Source organism: Parus major, chromosome 15 (assembly GCF_001522545.3).
Source record: "Parus major isolate Abel chromosome 15, Parus_major1.1, whole genome shotgun sequence".
In the NCBI taxonomy this organism is placed as follows: domain Eukaryota; kingdom Metazoa; phylum Chordata; class Aves; order Passeriformes; family Paridae; genus Parus; species Parus major.
In genome coordinates this window covers 5,703,600-5,725,009 of record NC_031784.1, presented here as the reverse complement: position 1 = coordinate 5,725,009, position 21,410 = coordinate 5,703,600, and the positions used below count along the sequence as shown (strand labels likewise).

General features: G+C 40.4%; 1 protein-coding gene across 1 annotated transcript in view; it reads left to right on the top strand.

Annotated features, from left to right (window-relative positions):
* Positions 1-21,410, top strand: part of GALNT9 (polypeptide N-acetylgalactosaminyltransferase 9) — a 128,794-nt gene that overhangs the window by 85,104 nt on the left and 22,280 nt on the right. The gene's annotated exons all lie outside the window — the stretch shown is intronic.

Below are 21,410 nucleotides of genomic sequence, written 5' to 3'. Positions count from 1 at the left end.
ATATTGCATTTTCTTTAACTTCTGAGATATGTCCTAAAACTTGGTTATGGCCAGTGATAAAGGGGTTATGTCCAATTCTCAGTTGACAGATGAGTGTGGTTTCCTTGAAATTGGTTATCAGATGCCAGTCCACACCAGTTCAGGGTATAAACCAGGAAGCTGTACTGGATCCAGAGGCATGTAGCACTTAAATTTTATTTATTTCTCAAATGTGTTAAAAAGCCTTGTGTGAAATGTTTCTGCCTTAGCAAGCTGAAAGCTGTTGATGTTTTTCCAGACATCATCTTTTTAAAGCTGCAATCCTGAAGAAAGCTGAAAGGTGCCAGACTCGCTATTTCTATAGTCATGTACCAGTGAATCAGAACAGCTTGAATTTAGTGCTGGGGTTTTTTTGACAGCTTGGAAATGCCTTATGCCATTGGAACTCCTGCTTCATGCATGGGATTCGCTCCTTCAGCTGCTCAGAGGACAAACCTGTCAAGTTCATACCTTGTGCCTGCTGAGATGTGAAATAGGACCTTGTAATATTAATTTTTCCCCTGTCTGCCTGTTCATCCCCATACTCTTGCCTTGAGATTACCCTAATATTGCTGACTTGGGGATCTATTGCCAAATTAAGCCTCCTGTGCAGAGTGACCTCTCTGTCCCATTTTAAAGACCAGACTCACTGGGTTCTGTGAAGGGCAGTGTGATCCAGCACAGGAATTGGACCTGGGTGCTGAAACTGGGTCAGTGCTCAGGTAAGTGGCTCAAGAAGAAAATGAGCTGTTCTGGAGAAAATAAAGTCCTTATGACTTCCATCAACATGCCAAGAGGCTTTTCATTTTCCAGGGTCAACTTTGCCAGAAGGGGTTGGCTTCTTTATTTTGCAGGGTCTGCTAATAGTAGTATGGGGCCATGTGGACACAAGTAAAGCTGCAGCACTTAAAAAATTGTATTAGAGATCAAGCAGGAATTAAGAGAGGGCAAGGAAAGGGGAGTCAGTATCTGGGGACTGAGAAGCCACTTCAAAAGAAAATGATGTCAGGAAAGAAAATCTGAAGGCAAGATGTTAAATTCTTTCAGTGTCCCTGCATTATCCATCTGCCTGTTGGAACATCCTCAAGTATTACAGCAGCTGAAACTGCTGAAGGGAGCAGCGTGAAAAATAATAGAAAAATAATCTCTTTATAAGAAGTGGGGTCTAATGCCCAGAGGCATCTTGACAACAAACAAATAACAAATCCCTTACACAAAGGAGAGGTACTCAAATAAGGCAGCAAGCCTCCCTGACACCAAAGCCTGCTGAACAAAGCTTCTCTTGTAAGCCCTGCCCACTTGCTTGCAGTAGATAAATGCCACTAAACCTTTCCAAAAGTAGCTTAAGAAAACTAACAAACAAATCACAAACAAAAAAATGATTCCATGAACCTGCAGTCTTGGCTCTTTGCCCTGTCAAATGCCCAAGATATATTTATTTTGACATGCAGCCAATAGAGACAATTCAGAAGAAAAATGAGGGCTGGGTCCTCTGATAATGTAAATCCTTCTGACTTGATTGCTAACCCAAAAAATTTAGTGGGGTGGAAGCAATTAAGTAATTGTAATATTAAATATTGTTTTGGCTTGCAGGTCAGTGCTTTTTCCTTTTTCTCCCCCTTCCCAAGCACATTTCTATTTTCTCTATCTATTTCTGGTTCTTTATAAAGCTAGATGTGCATCTGATTTGAGGAATGATCAATAAAAAGGGTGAAATTTTCCAGAGGATGTTTGAGGACCTGGATGTCCAAATCCCACTGAATTTTCACCTGAAAATTTCCCTGGTAACACTTTTGCTGCAGTTCTGTCAGATCCTCTCTGCAGGGAGCTTACAGTACTGTAGCACACCTCAAACTTAATTTCATACTTGTGGTGTTACTTTTGCTGAAGTGTTTCTTCAATTGGAATGATCTGGAACTTAGTACTGGGGCCTTTTCCCTCAAGCAAAATCACTTTGTGCAAGGATACCAAGAGTGTGTATATATCTATCCCAAAATATATATATTCATATATAAACCATATCCTAAAATTATACATGTGTTTTTGTGATTTTAAAATTTGGTATCAAAATATGTGTAACCACCATGTCATTTTAATGACTGACAAGGAAACATCCTCCCAAAATTTAAATGGTGTGTCAGAGAACCTGTAGCCTGTTTGTCTGCTTGATGGTTCACATGTAGTAAGAACAGGATTCACATATAAAAATAACAACAGGGAAAAAAAATCGATTATATTAAAATTTTCTTACCTGATTTACTGGGTAGGAGAACACAGTGGTCTGTGTTTATGTTGATTTTTCATTAAATAGCTTGGAGAAGCTTTGGGATGTGCACCAGCCAGGCATTTGAGCAGACCCAAATTTTTACTGCATCTCTGGGACTTTGCCATCAGTGAAGCATTTGTGCAAGTGCCCTTGATGTCACCAGGAACTGAGTGAAGTTAAGCACATGCTGAAGGGTTTTGCTGCAGGATATGAGTGCAGGTGGGCTGGGAGGTGTCCTCTCTGTCTTAGCCTGCAAAAATGAGAGCCTCAAACCAAACAGTGACATTTCAGAAGTGTTGTACATTGATTTTCACAAAGACACCACAAAGAAATCTGTGAGAAAGCAGCAGGGAGCTGCTCAAACCAACGTGGTCCTCCACTGAAAATGAATAACAATAAGGAAGGGGAGGCTGACTGGGAGGGAGGAAGAAATGATTGGGAAGTGCTATTAAATAGGAGCACCATCTCCATGGCTGGCTCTTTCCTTAGATGAAAACTGAGCTTTTAGGGAAGTTCCTGCCTTTGTTTCATCTGCTTTCTCCATTTGTCTGAGAGGGCAGTGAGCACTTTGAGGCAGGAGCTGGTTTCCTTTCAGTGTGTTTACAGTGCAATGATGCCCTCGTGTGATGCTGTACTGCCAGGAGTGATGGTGTGAACCAATGCACCTCCTAAAAAGCAGAACAATTAGAGCTTGTGCTCTTCAGTGACTCAAATCACCAAATGCTGCCTCTGCTTTGTTTCTTCTGAATGACTTGAAGGAGTTGCAAAAGCTGCTCCCCTCTTATTTAGTGGTGCTGGCTTTCAGAGCTCATCTAAGATGAAAAATCACAATCATTTTAAGCAACAGGTTCATGAGAGACACCTCTTTACGTTACAGAAGAATTCCTGAGAAACAAAGTTATTAATATTGGATTCTCATATCAGATGCTGTTGGACTGCAGAACAGTAAGGAGCTGCTGACAAGTCAATCAGATTTGTCTTCCTTTGAATTTGACAAAAGCTGGATTTTTTGGTAACATAGTCTTTCAGTAGATAGGGCAGTGTTTTGAATTCAGTCAGACAAAAGCCTTGTAAGGTTGTGACAATTTTCTCCAAATAGCTTTTTCTTGCTCTATTTTATTTAAAACATTTATTTATTTTTTTTTTCAGGCAGCTAAATATTCACATTGCTACAGCCATTCCTTGTGGAGTCTGCCACTCTTCTCTTTTGAGGCATCCTTCAGGTTAAATCAGAACAATAAGAAAGTTGGACTGTTCCTAGGATTTTCAGCCACAATTTTTGTTTAAATTCTTATGTGCTGTCTTTATTGAGCACTTGGCTGAGCCAAGAGCTTGGATTCCCACTCCTGGTATTTATGTCTCTGTTAGCATTGTGATGGCACCCTCTAATGCCAAGATGTGTGACTGGATGAAAAGAAAGGGTATTTTGTGGGATCTTTGTTTCTAAGTGCCAGCTACAAAGGTCTGTGGGTCCAAGACAGGATTTCCAAAGTACTGGTGTGAGAGAAGGAAACAGTCACATTAAAGCAGACAGGGAATCATCTATTCAATAGCTGAAACCACAGAAAGAATGTGTTGAATTAGTTGACATACGTGCATAGAAAGAGAGGGAAGTTTTTGAGCACAGTTTTTTCTGTCCCTAAACCTTGTGGTTGTAACATCACCAAGCATCATTTTACAGCAGGGGTGAAATTTGTTTTGTATCATTCAGCTGGAGAAAATGAGAGTGATGTTTTCTGCAAGATTTTACAGCCCTGGGCTGCTTTTAAAGAGTGTAAACAAAAATATCAGATCTTGTTTTCCTGAATCCATTGCATGTTTAGCTGAGTTTTGAAAAGCAGCTGGTAGAAGGATCAGTTCCATGGTGTGGCAGGACTAAGGTGGTTATGGGAGAAAAAAGCACCTTGGTGGGAAGTGCTGGTGTCCCTGTGACTGAGGTTTGAGCAGGCTGGTTCCTGACACGTGGTCTGATGTCCAAGGCTGTCACTCTTGTGCCTGCTAATTGCACTCTGCAGGTTCCTGACTGCTGCCTGTCAGTGCCCAGGACGTGGCTGGCACAAATGGGATCTCCACATCCCTCTTTTCTTGTGCTAAAAGCACTGCAAGGCTTTCAGATAGCAAAAAATAGAGTGGTGTCATGTCCATACTCCATCTTCAGTACCTTCAGATCCTCACTTTAAAATTTCATAGCTGACAAATGATGCTGCAGACGTTTCAGCAATTACAATGTGTGGTTCTTAGAAGGGCTTTTATCATTTTAAAGCTGTGATGCTTCTCTCGGTTTTTCTCCTCTTTTCTTTCACTTCCACAAAGCAGATGCTTTATGTTTATAGGTTCAGTTTCTGTATTTCAGCTGATGAAAATGTATTTTGTTTTCTGAGTGCAAGAGTTGCCTGACAGTGTGCCAGTGCCACTAATCACCCCACTAATGGCACAGCCCAGCGCTTCCAGTGCTTCTCTGTTTGCAGGTACATTTTCCACACCAACAGATGGGCCAGACTAATACAACTTGGAGCAAACTGTGAGTGCTCAAACCTACCCCAGGTGCTAAAATTACCCACAGGACCACCAGGCAGGGTGTAAATGCTTTGGTTCTTTTCAGGCTTGTAAAAAGGCAAGGGGAGCTGGAGACTAAGTAATTTCTCCTTCAATCTTCACTGAATTTCCTCTTCTGGACCTACTTGAGAGTCAAGTTTTGCTCTCCCAATACCTGATGTCACTTTTAATTTTGCTTAGGGAAACACTGAAGAAAGCAGAGGATCACCCTGATGCTAACCTTTGTACGGACAGGGCCTATTCTGTGGCTGAAAATGGCTGCAAATGATGAAAGCTGTACACACTGAAATGTTCACTGCATATAAACGTGTGTAAATGGTTTAAATTGCTGCCTTTAAAGGTCAAAGACTTAAAGAGGAACAGTTTACTTCATTCTTGGTGTAGGTATCATCCACAGCAGACATAAAATACTGGTTTGTCCTAATATGTGCCTTGATCAAATTGCTGGGAGTAGTAACCATTTCACAATGACATTTCATTTAGGGAACAATTCTATTTAATGGCATGTGCCCTTCCTCTGGTGATGATCCACCCAACAGGAGTGATGTGTGCTGAAGTAGGGAGTAGCACAAAGGGGATCCACCATGCTCAGTCAGCATCTTCTGGCTGTTCCTAACTTGGGAAATTACTTCTGGTGGCTAAAAAGAGATGCATTTGTTGACTTTGAGGAGCCCCAGATCTGCCGTATGCAAACCAAGGCACACCAATAATCAGGGATATCTGGAGGACCCTCACTCTAAGTCAACACAGAAAATCCTGCCTAAATATGTGTGAGCAAATCATCAGTGTTTTAAAACTCCAAAAACTTTTTTTTTTTTTAAAAAACCTCACCTCAGGGTCTTTTAATTGCTGTGTATTTTTTCAGCTTCCGATGCTGCTGTGCCTTCAACAGAAGACAATTTTATTATCTGCCCTTTACATGGGGAACACTGAGGTGTGGGGTGTCTTGAAAACTCTGTTTTTGGCAGAAACAAGGATTCCAGCCAGCTCTGCTTCTCAGGCTTGCAGAAATGCCCTACCCACAAGGTTATGCTGCCTTCTTACATAGGTATATTATGCATAGTTAATACCCGTGAAATCAGTACCTGAATTTTCCACAGTCCCTTTATCATGCCAAGACATGTTTTTTCAGCTTCTTGCTTTAGAAAACACACTTTATTTTGGCTTCTTTCATAGTTTCTATTAGAGGTAGTCATGGTTTGATATTAATGTTTGCAGTGCTTTTGACACAGTCTAAAGCATGAATATCTGAAACCAGCCCTGCTTTGTACATTTTGTCAGCAGTTTAATGTCATTTCTCTTGCTGAGCAAGTGAATTTGTTCAGAATACAAAACGACTGTAATTTAAGAAAAAAAAATCTGCCTCCTGTGCAGCAACTTGCAGATGTGAAATATCAGGGAAGTGAAACAAGGCAGGACTGGGGGAAGAGGGGGTTTCCATTTGTTGATTAGTAGATTTTTTTCTAACTTAGCCTACTTTTGCTAAGCTCAAGACTTTAAACAAAATTGTTCATAACATATCACATTTATCAAATATTGATTGATTACTGTTCCTTTGGTTGTTGAGTTGTTTGGGTTTTTTTTTTCCTGGTCAGACTCGGAATGTCCTTCAGTGATTAAATGCCATATCTGAATAACAAATTAACCATGTTATCTACATAGTGAACTCAGAATTCATCAAAACAAACTATGAGGACTGTTAGTTGTCATCTGAAATTGTGTAATCACAGCTCTTCTGTGTTGTGTTTTGATTAAGTGGAAGATGATTACAGAGATCTGTCTCACAAAGATGCAAGAGCACCCAGGGCAGATTTCATTCCATTCCCGTATAACAGAGATTTGTGAGCACAGTTTTAACTTCCCACTCAGGCCAGGGAAAATGCTTAAAACTGTGCATGTGTTTAAGGCTGTGCACCCATCTGTTTCTTCATTTTTCTTTGCCAAATGAAGAAATGGATGATGGAGCAGAAGATGGACAGGAGGGAACGTGCAAATTTTATTACCAGAGTATAAAGAACAGACTTCTGATATTTAGTTTAGACTGAGTTCCTCAGGGCCACAAACTGGTTTCTTCAAGTTGTAGTATCCAGAGCTGGAGTGAAGAACCAGGCATTTTCCAGTTTGGTTTAGATAACATGGGCTGCTGTGTTGAATTAGCCTTTGAAGCAGTCAGAGGTTAGAATTGGAGTTTTCTGTCCAGAATGAGGTCCCTCAGAGGTCCCTACTTCTCTACAGTCATTATGATATCAAGGACTTTCTCTTCAAACCCTGGGAGTGTCAGCTGAGAAACTGAGAAATGAAGTTCAAGTCTATTATCTGTACTGTTTCCCTGAAAGCACATGATCACCCTCTACAATGCTTCTCCATAAGATAAAAATAGCAGAGAAATTTCATTTTAAAGTTCATTTTACCTAAGGTAAATCTAGAACCATGAAGCCTCTCACTACATAGCTGAGCACAGCATCCAGACAGCTCCAAGAGGTCCAGAAGGCAAATTGCATAAATATTCCACTGGATTTGTTATCAGTTGGCTCTTTTTATTTTATTATTTTAATCATTAATTAATTTGACATCACAGAGAATTCCCAGATGCAGTTGTGACAATGAATCAGGAGACAGGAGAGGGTTGTAAAAGCTGTTCTTATGGCCAGCTGCTGCCTTTAGGCTGCTGGAGATGCAGAGAAACTTCACCACGCTCAATGACTCAATGCAAATTGACAGCAGCCACACTGAAAGTACAGTTTAGACTTAGTGCCAGAGGAAAAAAGAGAAGTAAACAGAGGATACAGGCTGTATGTCAATGATGGGCACACCTCCCAGAGAGCACCAAAAGGAGAGAACTGAGGCAGCTTTAAATGTAGAGCAGTGGTGATGATCGAGGTGTGAGCATTTTCTCAGGCAAGGAAGCTTTTTGCCCTCTGTGGCTTTTCATGTTCTCTGGGAAATATTCCTTATGATTTTGTGAAAAGAGACAAATTGTTACAGTGCATCAGACTAGGTACATGATGGAAAATTTTACTTGCACAAAAGGGTCATATAATTCACTTATGGATAGGGTACTTGTGAGTTATTGGGCTTTCAGATCTGAGAAATAACCCTCATAAGTCATTGCTGCTATTGTGACCCATCTTCTTTTCCTTTACACACAGTTTTTCTTTCTTACCCTTTTTTCTATCTGAAGAATATTACAATTATTTGATTAGATCTGTTACATGCTGCTCTATGGAGCAAAATGATGAGACTGTTCTCCCGAGTGAAGTTCTGTTTTCAAGAATGCCGATTTCATCATGAGGCTACGTGTGCTATTCACAGTTTAAATGAAACCCAAAAATCATCTCTTCCCAGAATTTTGGTAGTCAACATGTGAGTGTTCCAGAAAGTTCCTGCAGGATTAACTCTGATTTTTCACATACCAGCACTTTGAGGCTTTAGCTGAATTAGAAAGGTGAGAAACTGTTCCTTTGTTTTTTCCAGCCTTGCTGTTCTGGGGAAGCCAAGTGTGTGCCTTTGGGAAGTCCACCCAAAATCAACTGGCCAGTGGGACAGGAGCTCTTCTTGCCCCCTCACTGGTGCATTTTGACTCCCCCTCCACACCTGCAGTAAAACACTGCAGGGGATTTTGCCTGTTGTGAGAAGAATTAGTGATTCCTCACTGATGAACCCATTGGTACAGCTCTGCTGAATCTGGCTGGGCAATCAGATTGGTTTGTGAGATCCCCAAGTGTCAGCACACTCCCAAAGCTCCTACCCACAGACAGGGAGCTTTTCTCCCTCAAGCATCTTTGGCTTGATTTCATTAGCAGGAGGCACTACTTAGAAATGTGCAGTTTTCTTCATAAAGTTTATTAGGTATTAAATTGTTTTATTGGGTATAAAATTGGTTTAGAACATTACATGCCAGGCTACTGTAGCTATAAAGATTTCAGTGGCAATTCATGAGATTCATGGAAAATTAGAGACAGCAAGACTTCCTAGGTAAATCAAAAAAAGGAAAACCCACCCACACTGTATGTACTGCCTGAGGAGATGACTGCTAATGAGATGTGTGATGTACAGATCTGTTATAAAAAATTACATAAGTTGGAAAGATAGCAGGTTCTTCAGTAGATTTTCTCAGGGGTGTTTTCAGGAGCACATTTACTTGTTCAACTTGGAGTTAAAAGCAGCTTTTAAACTCCAGAGGAGCACTGCAGTGAGAAGGAGCTACAGAGAAGCCTAAGAAGGTTGAGGTATTGGCAGTGAATTGTTAACAAGCCAAAAACCTACAAGGCACTTAACCAGGCATTTAATTTTAACTGTGTGAGTGATCCTGCTCTAGTCAATGGAATAGCACAGAGCTGTGCAGTTAGGCAAGCAGTCAAGTGCTTGGCTGGATCTGGAACTACTGGCAATTGCAAATTGCTTTCCTGTCCTCAGTAAGGCCATTCTGCAGCAGCAGCCAAGGCAGGAAGGGATTTCCTAATGATCTCAAGGGACATAAGAAATTTCTCTTTGCACGTTTTTCTGTTTGGGCAGAAAAAGGCAAAGTGCAATCTAATGGTTAAAAATGGAGAGCAGTTTGGAAGTAAGGTCCAGGTTGAGATAATCCACGCAGGGATCCAGGGAAAGTCCTGACATCTGCCTTGGGACTGCCCTGAAGAGATATCTCAAAGTCCCTGGGGGTCCTGTGCAGTCCCCCTGAGAGGTTGGGAGAGGTGGCTTTGCTCTCCTGGGTGAAGAGGGTGGTTTTGGGAGCCCCTCACTGCTCCTGCCCTCTTCCCAATAACTCTGCTGCTAGCTTTTTTTACTTTTGTTTTAACCTAGCATCATACAACTTCTCTCCTGAGGGCCAGCTTCAAAATAAAGTTTCCACTTTATAGTTCATTTACAGAACATTTTCTTCTGAGATGTTGTCACACCTCTTGCTCAGTCCTGGCCATGGTTAGTCCTATTTAGTAATAGCTGTTACTTGCTGCCTACTCTTGAGTTTATTAATATAAAACCATGTGCAGTAAGTGTGTTCTGCTTGATAACTTCTGGTTTGCTGCACAAGCTTAGCCATGACAAGCAGGGGAAGACATTCTTTTGTATCTTGGATTACCAGAAACTGATGCACTGTGCATTCATTATTTTTCAGCTCGTGAAGGAGTTGTTAATCTCCACCTGTATCTCTTGCCCTGTAACTACAGTAATTGTAGTGTGAGAGATTTGAGGAAAGATATATTATTTGAGGAAATTCTAATTCTACTTCAAAGGATCATTAGGCTGAATTTAGCGTAGCCTAGGAAGCTTGCTTGATTAATTTTTAATACATAAAAGTTTTATATAATTTATAAACATTGGAGAAGTAGTTTGCCAATTGATGGACTTTCTTTTGTGTTGTGGTATTTTCTTCCTCCCTAATACTCCATCAATTTGATGTACAAGGTCAAATTCCCCAATATCCATCAGGCTTCTTTAATTAAACTGGCTAAAAAAGGGCCATGATCCTGACCCAACAGCTTACACAGAGATCCCCATCATTTCTGTATGAGTTTTTGGTAGCTTTTAGAAGATGTCTGCTCTGCTGCAAAAACCCTCAAAGTAGTAGAGAATTTGCCACAGTGGGTCAGCAAGCTGTTCAATGTTTAATTATCTTTGTTGTTTAAAAAGCTCCACTTTATTCTGAAGTCAGAATTTCTCTAGTATGATCTAGCAATTATTAGATTTCATTATGTCTTCTTCTGCTACATTAAAGAGCTGCAACCAGGAATTTCTTTCCATGCAGCCACTTATTAAACTGTCTGCTGGACTTCTCTCAGAAAATAGATTGGGCTTTTTATATCTCACTCCATTGTACTTTTTTAAGGTTGAAGAACACACTTCTGCTATTTAGGAGGAACACTGGTGAAATACACTTAATTTGTCAGAGGAAGATTAGGACTTTTTCTTGGTCTCTTTGCACAAGTTTGAGTGAGTTTGAGCCCTTTGAGGAGTGCAGACATGGGACAGATTTACCTGCAGAGCTTTCTGGTGCTGCCTGGCTGCCACTTTGGATGCTCCATGAGCAGCTCTGGGGACCCTGGAAACTCATGGAAAGGCTGGGAAATTCACTGGGGCCCTGGCCTGGCTCACCTGGGGCTGCCTCAGCTCCTGTCAGACACCAAGGGGGATTTCTCTTCAAAGTAAGAAAGGTGAGAAAGACTGAGTTGAACACCAGTTTTGAAATACTGAGCAGAACTGATGTTTTCTAGCCAGAAATCCTGCAGAGATCTGCTAATGAATAACAGCTCTCTGCCTGTTTCATGCAGAGCCCAGAGATTCACCACAGCTGGCTGTGCTAGGAAAAATTTTTGGCTAAAGATTTCCAAAAATTGTGAAACTTGAGTTCATTTTTTGCTAGCTCTGCTGTAGGTTCAGGTTTGACTTTTTAAAGACATTCTATTTTTGTATATTCACTATTTTTCCTGCGGCAGATGGGAGGAAGTATCTCTTTCTGTCCATGTCCATATTTCAGAGGATGAAATGCTCCTGATATTTCCAAATGCATCTGGATGTAAATGAGGCTTCTATAACTGCTGCCACATTAACAGCCACAGTACTCCTCTTTTAAAAACCAGAAATTTACCCTTTAACACGTCCATAAATTATAGTGGGGCGTTTTGTTTCCAGCAACCAGAAATATTTTGTCCTTTTTATCTTCATTCTGAAGAAGAGATTGCCATTTGTTCAAACCTCAGCTGCTTGCTTAGCCTTCCCAAATCTGTCAAAATGATGTAATATCTTATTATTTGTTTAAACTAGACTATATCATCTTGGATTATAATTTACCCAATTTATGGAGCATTTGCACAACCAGCTCAAGCAGCAGGGATGAGGGAATATGGAAGGCAGGGGGAATGAACCAGGATTGGCAGAAACACCTCTGGGATCATGTCTTTACTTGGCCCAGCCAAAATAAATCAACCAACCTCCAGTTTAGTCTGAGCAATGGGACACAAGAAGCCACAAAGCCTTTTCTGCTGCTGTGCTACAGGGTACTCGAATTATTCCTTCAAACACAGCATCCTTCATGTAAAAATGGAATTGCTCAGCACAGTTCAATCATAGAGCAGAAGCTGTTACCTGAGCTGGTTGGCAGCAGGTGACAGATTCAGGGGAAATGAGGAAAGGAAATAGTTGTTGCCATCAGCTGACAGAGCAGGTGATAAGGCTGGAATCCCTCTGAAAACGAGAGCAGTAGAAGCAGCAGAGCATGTAAACATTGACACAAGGCAACAAGGCAGGATTTTGATGGAGTGGACACTGTAGTTAGAGCTAGTGAAGAAATCCCTGGGGGCCTGGACTGTGGTTATTGCTTTTGTCTTATTTTATCTCTGTAGAGGTATTAGCTGCTTGTGACAGCCTGACTCTGAGAGAAGATGGAAAGGGATTATTTAGAGACAAGAGGACAGACAAGTGGCTTGTATTCCATGTTACTCACAGCAAACGTGCTCCAGGGCAAAATTAAATGAACTGCAAGTCCAGAAAAGTACCTTCATAAAAATGATGTAAAGCTATATTTTTTTCAGATTTTCTTGTAGATGATGGACATCATTACAGCCCCTGTAATTGTTTTGTTGGTTTGGTTGTTTTTTATCATCCATCCCATTTTACCAGAAAACCTTATTTTTTTGACAGAACTGTGTTTAGGTTGAATAGGAAAGACTTTTGATTATTTCTTTGGCAGCCCAGAATGTTTACAACAAAGGCTCCACAAATAAATAGTTGGATGACACCTGGAGCTCAGTAAATGAAGAGCACTTGTGACCCAGCAGGGATAAAACACATCAGCCATGTGATGAAAGAATTACTTAACCCTGTGGCACTGTGTCTTTCAGTTCTTGGAAATTCAGACTTTAATGAAGCAAAGTAGCATTTAATGATTACTGTCATTCTACAGAAACAAAAAAAAATTACTGGAGTAACAGAGGGATTGTTTTTATTTATTTCTTTTAGCCAAGCTGAGGTTGAAGTGTATATTCTGAATTAAAAGTACAGGCACTGTCTGGGAACAATAAGATGCTGTGAGTCACTATGAAAGCTCTGTATTTATTCTAATGCAGGATTTTTCTGGTCACATCTGACGTGCTTTTAAGGTAAGTTTTGTGCTGATACAAGTGAAGAATGGTGATGGATGACTTAATTAGGGAAGCTGTGAAAAAGGCAAAAGGTAAATGTTAATGCCTTCTTTGTTATCAACTAATGATCTTTTTGTCTATAATGGGACATTAATTTGCCAAATAATTTATCCGAGAAAGAATATAGATTTGGCAAAGAAGTATAGTGAAATGCATGTGTTGAGAAAGGAGAAGCCATTATAGTGCATCCTCAAACAGGTTATTTTCAGATGTTGTTGAAACAAAATATTTTGCTGGATTTGAAATGAATTTTAATTCCATACTTTGAGTTGTCAAACACCTTGAAATGTCAAGCACAATTTTGGTTCAGTTTGAAACCATATCTGTATCTCTATATATTTAACTTCTAGAAATCTCTTGCAAACAAAGAACATCCCTTGTTTGCTCAGCACTTTTATAATATGGGACACTATCTTCCCAATAAGCTGAAGCTAATATTTGCAGAGTTCAATTGTGAGGACACTTCCAGCTCTTGGGAAAAATACTGCCAAATGTGTGTGTGTATTTTTACATCCCTCTGCTAGATGGAATGTGGTAACTTAAGGAATAAAAACATGCCTAGCAAAGTCTTTTATATGGCACCATTGATAAACTTCTGTTGGTTTCATTATACAACACAACAAACAACCAAAAATAAAATCCACCAAACAAAACAATTTGTCAACTAAAGCAAGCCCTAATCTAAACCTTTGTAAACAGGAGTAAGTGGTCTTGAAGAAATGAAATTAAAATAACCAGTAAAAGGCTGTGTCTGGTGATACTTCTCACTTCAAATTTCCCTCGAGAGGCAGCAGATCTACAAATGTGACAGCCTACTTTGCAGTCCTGGAATCTGGAGATTCTTTAGGGAGCTGTTCATCAAAATCACAAACAGCCTTTTTCTTTTGTGTTTTACCCAAATTGCATCCCCTTACCAGCTCTTTAGGTGATGTACAAAATAGCTCAGTTTGTCAGTCATTTCACAGGCTGTGATTAATGTTAATATCTGTCCATTAATAGCAGTAATAAAGCATTTAAGCAGAGTGACTCACTAGGACATAATGGCACTTTCTTTTCTAAAAGTTCCTTTTCTCTGCCATTTTGCATTTTCTCTGAGGTATCCAAAAACTATTCCAGACATCTGCTGTCTGATAATCAGAAAAGGAAAGTCAAAGCATGTTGTAACAAACTCACCAGAGGGGTTTTTTTACTTCTTTTCATGTTCTTTCTGCAGCTCAGGTAGCTGCCAAGGCTGGTGGTGCCTGGCTGGGAGTGCAGTGAAGGCAGAGGCATTTTTCACATTTCAGACGTGTCTCAAATATCCTGTTCCAGTCATTTATGGTCATTGCCCCTCCTCTGGCACTTTCTCATAGCCCTGGAAGGAAAAGATTAATGATGGGTTTGTCATCCCATGTAAATAAGCATTCCTGGTGAAAGCCATGCTCACACACATCTGCATCTAATGTTTATTAGGGATTTGGCAGTTTCTGTGTAAAACAGGACAGCAGCTGAATTCAGGAATCATATGTTGTTTTAGTGAGCAGGTGCTCCAGCTGGACTTGTCCATTTTAAGCAGGTGATGATTTGTGAGTTTTTAAGTATAAATTGCATGTTTAGTTTGCTGATCTAATTTAGAATGGGAGTGTGGGAAGGGCTGCCTGGAATTACTGTAATGATTTGCTAGTATTTGTGCTGGCAAACCGATCTTTTTCTTATTGCTCACCTCAGATATTTTATTAACTTTCCTCCTAGAGATCAGTTTTCAGTGTAAATTCCAGCTCCAATTTGAGTTCTGCTGTTTGGGGCACAGGAGAGAATGCTTTAATGTGGTGTCACTAGGCTGGCTGGGCTCTGTGCATGTGAGGGATGAGTTCACACAATTCCTTACAGCAGGATTATCTCTGCTGCACACCTAAAGCACTAAGACTTCACAAGATTTATAGAACTATCAAGGATGAGCTATCAGGTAGATCTCCTGGATGATAATATTCATCGTTCTGTGTTCATACAACCGCTCCTTCAGGAAGGTCACAGAGGAGGAACAGGGTGGAATTAATGCTTTAAAAAACAGGAGTGTCCCCCTCATCCTCAGTACTTCTGCAGTGGAGTTTAAAGAGCACTAACAAGAGATGGAAACTGCCACAGCTCCCTGAGTGCCAAGCATCCATCATGAGGACAGTGGGTTTCCTCACTTCTGCCGTTTTTGCCATTTATGCCTCACTTCCTTTCCTTTATTTTGTGTCAGCACAGCCCTGGAGATCATTATGGAGCAGAACTCCCAGCTCTCATTCCTTAGGGGTCCTGGTGAGTGAACTTCTCTGCTGGAGAGGATTCTCTGCTGCCTGCATGCCTCAGGTGCCAAGGCTTGAACAAATTGAACCTTTTGTGCTTCAGCCACCAAGCAGCCAAGTGACAAATGTACCTCATCTCTGATGGCTTCATAACGTGGCCTCTAATCTCTGTTTGCCCACCCTTGGTACTGCCTTGTGCCCCTAACACCGAGTTCTTGGGGCTTCTTCTAACCATGTTCAAAGCTGAATTTAAGCTGAGACACCAGATGTTTTTGTGGTCTAAAATATTAGTAATTAATCTGAATTTGTAGTATTCCTGCCTTGGAAGAAGCTTTTACTTTAATAGCTGCTCTTTTTTTTCTTTTTTCTTTTTTTTAAGTGTTATTCTAAGTAGATCAGCATGCTGAAATTTGCATCGTAAAAGATTGTTTTGGAACAAAAGCAGGATCTAATGAGCATATAGTAAATCCCTTGGCTCTGCAGCAAAGCCACAATAAGCATAATAGCTCTCACTGAATGAATCCCTTGCAGCCTAAAAGCTTTTTTCTTTAAAATGAAATAGCAACCCTGCAGGATTTAGTGTAGACAATATGCAAAGATCATTTAAGGGTCTGCTGTGGAAAGAGAAAACAAATGAGGATGACTCCACTTAGGGTCCTTTGAAAAGACCCTTTGTGATCACTTCATTAGTCAGTCTGTTTCAATATTTTCTCATTCAAGAATGACTTTATTCTAATTGAAGCATCAATAAATTCCACTCTTTATTCTTCCTCCCTGTGGTCTCAGCTAAAATGTCAAGAAGCATTTTATCATTTTTCAGCCTTCTTACTGAAGGCTGAGCACACAGTAAGCATTATTTCATTAGCAAAAGGCTGAAAGTGTGAACTGCTGGTATTGCACAAGAAAGTTCTCACTTTAGTGGGGAAAAAAAGGTTAACAACTTTTATTTTTTTCGTTTTCCCCCTGGCTTAACTTGGGTAACAATTGAAGGGAGCTGCTGTTGGAGGGTTGGTTTTGTGCTCTAGAAGAGATTTTTGTGGTCATGTGAACACCCATATATCAAGCAAGACATCCCTACTCTCACCTAAGGTATTCTTGCTGATCTTCTTCCAATATCTGCCAGGGATTAATCGTGGTTTGGAGATTGCTGCCATGCTCAGCTGATCTAATCTTGAGCATTTTCTGTGGACTGCATGGTGGCAGTGAGTGTCCTGCTCCTGTGCTCCAGAAGCAGCTGCTGAGCTGACCAGTCAGCATTGCCTGGTGCTTTGGTGCAGGTTAATAAAGCTCTGCCTGGCAAAAAGGGTATTTTCCTAAGAACTTAAATGTTGCAGGAGCTCAGCTGCAGATTTTCTCATGTAAGCTTCGTGTACACAAGACTTTATCCCTTGCTGGGGTTTGAATTTAGAGGGAGATTTTCTCTGTGGTCTGTTGGGATAAGTGAGGAGAAACAACCTAAAGCAATCACATGAAGGAGATGTGAGGAACAAGAATAACAGGCTGGTCTTTAGTGCTGTTTCATATATCCCATTTAGAGTGTATTTTTCCAATATGTCAATTGTATTTTTCCAAGGCCAATTTGTTGAATTTTAACAGCTATAGTACAAGCAGTATCTGTGCTGACATATTTACAGAAATGACTGACAGTGATTCTATTGATTTGGGGAAAACTTGAGTAAGTTTGTAAGAAAGCAGAAAATTATTCTCATCAAATGTATTCTTAAAGAATACATTATGAGAAGCATCTGCCTGCAACAATTAGCAAGCTACATTAGAGATACCAAATTTCATTTACTTTATAGAGGAAAAATGATTTGTGCTTGCAAAACACAACATATATGGTACTAGACCAGAAGAAATCTGCAGCCTCTTTTAGACTTGAGGAGAATTCAAAGAAAATAGAATTATTATCTCTATTCTATGAAGTTTGAGGGTTTGCCTCAAAGCAGTCTCTTTCCTATGCCTGTCATTTACATGATAGGAGCTGTTAACATCTCCTGGAGCATCTTGAGGTGCCAACATTCATTAATTTGCTAAGAAAAACAAGCCTTTGAAAATTAAAACCTTGCTCTTTGGCTGTCCTTTCTCCCTTTTCCCATTCCTCAGTGCTTGCCTGCTGCCCTCCCTGAGCAGTGATGTCAGGGAGACTGGAGCAGGGGGAATTTGTCCAGCATCACTGCACTGACTGAACTTCCCTAGCAGGAAACAAGAATTCCTGAACCACCACCACCTTTTGGAGCTTGGGATATTTTATTCCTTGCCATATTTGAAGTCTGTGTGTAGAGCCCAGCAGTGTGGCATCCTGCCTGTGCAGGGTCAGGCTGCTCTTCTTGCCTTGAAGGGCTTTTGCAGTTTCCATCCCCGACCTGCAAGGCATTTCAGAGAGTCTGGAATTTTCCTTGCAGAAGGGAGATCTGCTTCTTCCCCAGATATGCTCTTTTCAAAGGTGCATTACCCTTTGTAAAAGCTGTGGAAAATGTGGGTTTATGGAGATTGGATTAGTGGTTAAAGCACATGGGGCATTTTTAATGTCATTTTAAAGCCTATCTCCTCCCCTGCATAGCAGCCAGTCTATTAATTTATCAGCCCTATTCTTTACACACAAAGTTTATCTTTACAGCAAGATAGCATTTGCTGACTGTGAGTTTCTCTAGAACATGTTTCAATTTCTTCATGCTTATCTGTTTCCCTCTGTAAGAGGGTTAGCAGAAGGGTTTTATCTTCTCACTGTTGTCACATCTGAGATCTTAACTGGCTTCAGGTTCTGCATAACCTCTAAGAAACATGTGAAGGACAGCCTCTAAATTTGCTACTGAAGAGCCACCAGACAAATATAAAACATGCATGTGTTGAGTGTCTCATTGCAAGAATGTTATTGTCCCACTGCCATTTTTTTTTTCTGAAAGAAGTTCATCTGTAAATACCAGAAAATCCCAAGGGATCAAAGCTGAGGGGAAAAACTCCAAAAAATTCTAACACATTTTAAAGGCTAATCAAGTACCTATGAACAAATTATTTTACTTTTCTATAAAGAAAAGGTGTAATTTTGAGTCTGCAATGAAATTCACATTAAATGACTGCAGAAGGATCTTGCAGCACATCCCTGAACTCTATTGTAATAGTTGTGGGAAAAGCAGCAAGTTTCCAAGTATTCCTCATTGGGGCAGCTGAAATACTGATAAAAATAGTAATCAAAATGAAGCAATACTGGAGCCAAACATATCTTAAAGACTTGTATGGCTACATCTACTCTATCCTCCACATCTCTCCTTCTCTCTTCAAATTAAGTTCTTGCTGTTTGAGCCAGGAAAAAAACAGGAGGAGAGCTCCAGGTGAAATCCAGCCCTCCAAAAATCATTAGCCCCAAAGCACTGGTCTGTGTTTCCAGCCTTCCAGGGCAGCAAGAGTAAGGGATGGGTATTGACACATGTAGGATAAGAAGAGTCCTAATAACAGAATTAGCTTTCATGTTTGAGCTTTTGTCACACTCCCTCTACATCTGCTGTGAGTAGATTATCTGCAAACTGCTTTGAGCAGGAGTTGAGAGCAAAAAGGAGGGATTGTCACAGAGTCAATGTCAGGATCAGTCGACCAAGGACCCTTTTGGGTCCTGTAATTTGAAGGTGTAGGTCAGAAGTTTATCCTGAAGCCTCTGACAAAGCAGGGATCTGTGGATCTTGAGATGTGATTTCCTCCTTTGTTCAAGTTTCTTTTTGGCAGCTAAAAGACTCTGATGTAAGCTGGTTTGTCCCAGCATGGAAAGAGTTTTGCTCTGTAAGTGCACCATGAACTAGCACAGGCTATTTTCAGAAATGACAGTTGGGACTTTTTTAAATCATAATTGTGGCTGCCTTTAAAGATGATGATAAAAATGCACTTGATGAACAAAACGAGACCATGTGATTAATTTTTCCATATGATATCTTTGATTATGACAGCTCCCCAGTCTCTAACAGCTTCCTATGTGAAGTGAGAAACAGAGAGAGAGCACTTTATCTAGCACAGCTGATTAAATATGACTCTCTAGGCAGCTCTGAGAATACATGCAGGGGAGAATATCCATAAAACTCCATTAGAAAACAAGAAAATGTCAGGCTATAAATTACTTTGAAAGATCAGTTTTCAGTGAGCTACGTAAATTGTCAATATCAGAGATGCAAGAACACTAAGTGTGCTATATTCCTATTAATTTTTTGTTTCTAGTATGGGCATTAGAAGAGTTGGCACATCCCTTAAGGACTGGAGAATAAGTACAGAGCTCCCATGTTTCAGGTGGGAAAGGATTTTATTGTCATCTTTCAAATACGCTTTGAAGAATTGCTTCTGATTTAGACCTTGTTGGTTCATGGCTGACTGGAGATGGAGACTGAAATGACAGCAGGTTTTTAAGAATTAAGAGTTACCTTTCTGTTTGACTTCACCAGAGTAGGAATTTTCCTGTACCTGAAGTACACATGGATTTTATTTTACACTGTGGTGTTACAGGGGCTGAAGAGGGCTCAGTGGTGCCTGCTGTTGTGAATTTACTACATGTCCTCCTGCCCTTCAAGTATTGCAACTTCTGTCAGAAATCAGGCTTTTGTCACCTCAAGGAACCACAATTTGATGCCTCTGTCAGATCCATCTGATAAATTATACCAAATATATTTCTTTTGAACACTCTGCACTTCGGCAAAATTTCTCAACGACAACAAATACTGGTTTTAGTGTCATCAAAGGACTGTGTTATACTATTTTTACAACAAAGGTTTGTGTTTTCAGTTTAAACTGACCTTTCAGATTATACATATAGGTAATTGTACATTAAAAACTTTTAATGCCAAGCAGATATTCTGAAAATCATCAGTTACTTGGTTTCAGAGAAACCTTTGTGGGAAGCACAGGTGGAGGTAACAAAGACTTTGTGTTTCAATTAGTGAAAACATTTAAAATTTATGTTATTCTTGAAAATTTAGGTCAACAAAATTTCTGAAGCATGGGGTAATTCTTTCAGCACAGAAAAATCTTTTCCAATCCTGCTGTAGGTGTGTGTAGGCAGTCTAGAAGACATCCATTTCTGGTAGGCTTTGCCTTGAAATTCAAAGAGAGCCTGAGATCCCTGACTTTTAAGAATTCCCACGCTGGAATATCATGAAACAGGGATATCTGAGCTGCTTTTAAAACTCCTCCATCTCTTCTGCTGCCTTCACTCAGAAGGGAAAGTTTGAAATCTGAAAGGCTACTGTGAAGTGCTGCTCAGGCAGAGTTCAGAACTGCTCCATAAAACATCAGAGCCCTGCTCCAGCACAAGGCTTTTGTTTCAGGATGTGCAGAACATCCTGCCTGTGGCACCAGTGCCAGGGGACATCCTCTGCTGGGTATATCAGAAATGAGGGACCCTGCTGCCACAGGTGTGTTTTGAAGCTGGTTCCTTCCATTTTGTTACTGCTGGAAGATGTAGACTGTGATTATTCCTGTCAGGAAAGGGTCACTGAAATTTCCACAAGTGGATAAAGCACAAAGCTGCTGCAGTGTCACCTGTGCAGTGCAGTGACACCTCCAGAGAGATTGCTACCTGTGAAACACAGGCTCAAAGCCTCAGGGTGCTGACAATTTCATTAATTGCTCAATGTTCTATATTATTAGAAAAGCTGGACTAACCCCAGCTCTCCTGGAAAAGTCAGGTTTTAAAAGAGGTGGAGACCAACACGTTGCAAATGCCTGGGTCACACTCCATTGGAGTTACTTTGGTATCTATAAACTTGTGGTGTTGAGAGGAAGGGATGGAACTGGTGTGTCTGTGAAGAGGGTACAAAAGTGTTGGCAAGAGTGATTATTTGGAAGCAAATCACACAGAAGTGTTCTTTCCACTATTACACATTCTGGGATACTTCGTATCTCCAGCTGCTTAAATCAAAGGTCTATTTGATGGAAAAAAGAGTTATAACAGAGAATCTGAGACTTTTCTTTTCTCTCTCACTGAGCACCAGGGTGTTTAAACTGCAAAATTCACAGCAAGGTACAAAGTTCTTAAGGACCACAATCTTTACTTCCAGTCTAAGTTTTCAAAGTTAAAACTGTCTTCCCAGCTTGTCCTTCATACTGAAGCCATTTTTATTTTTACCTATTGATTTTGCTTTTAGTGAGATCATCTCTACCAAATTAAATAACCCTGTGCAGTCA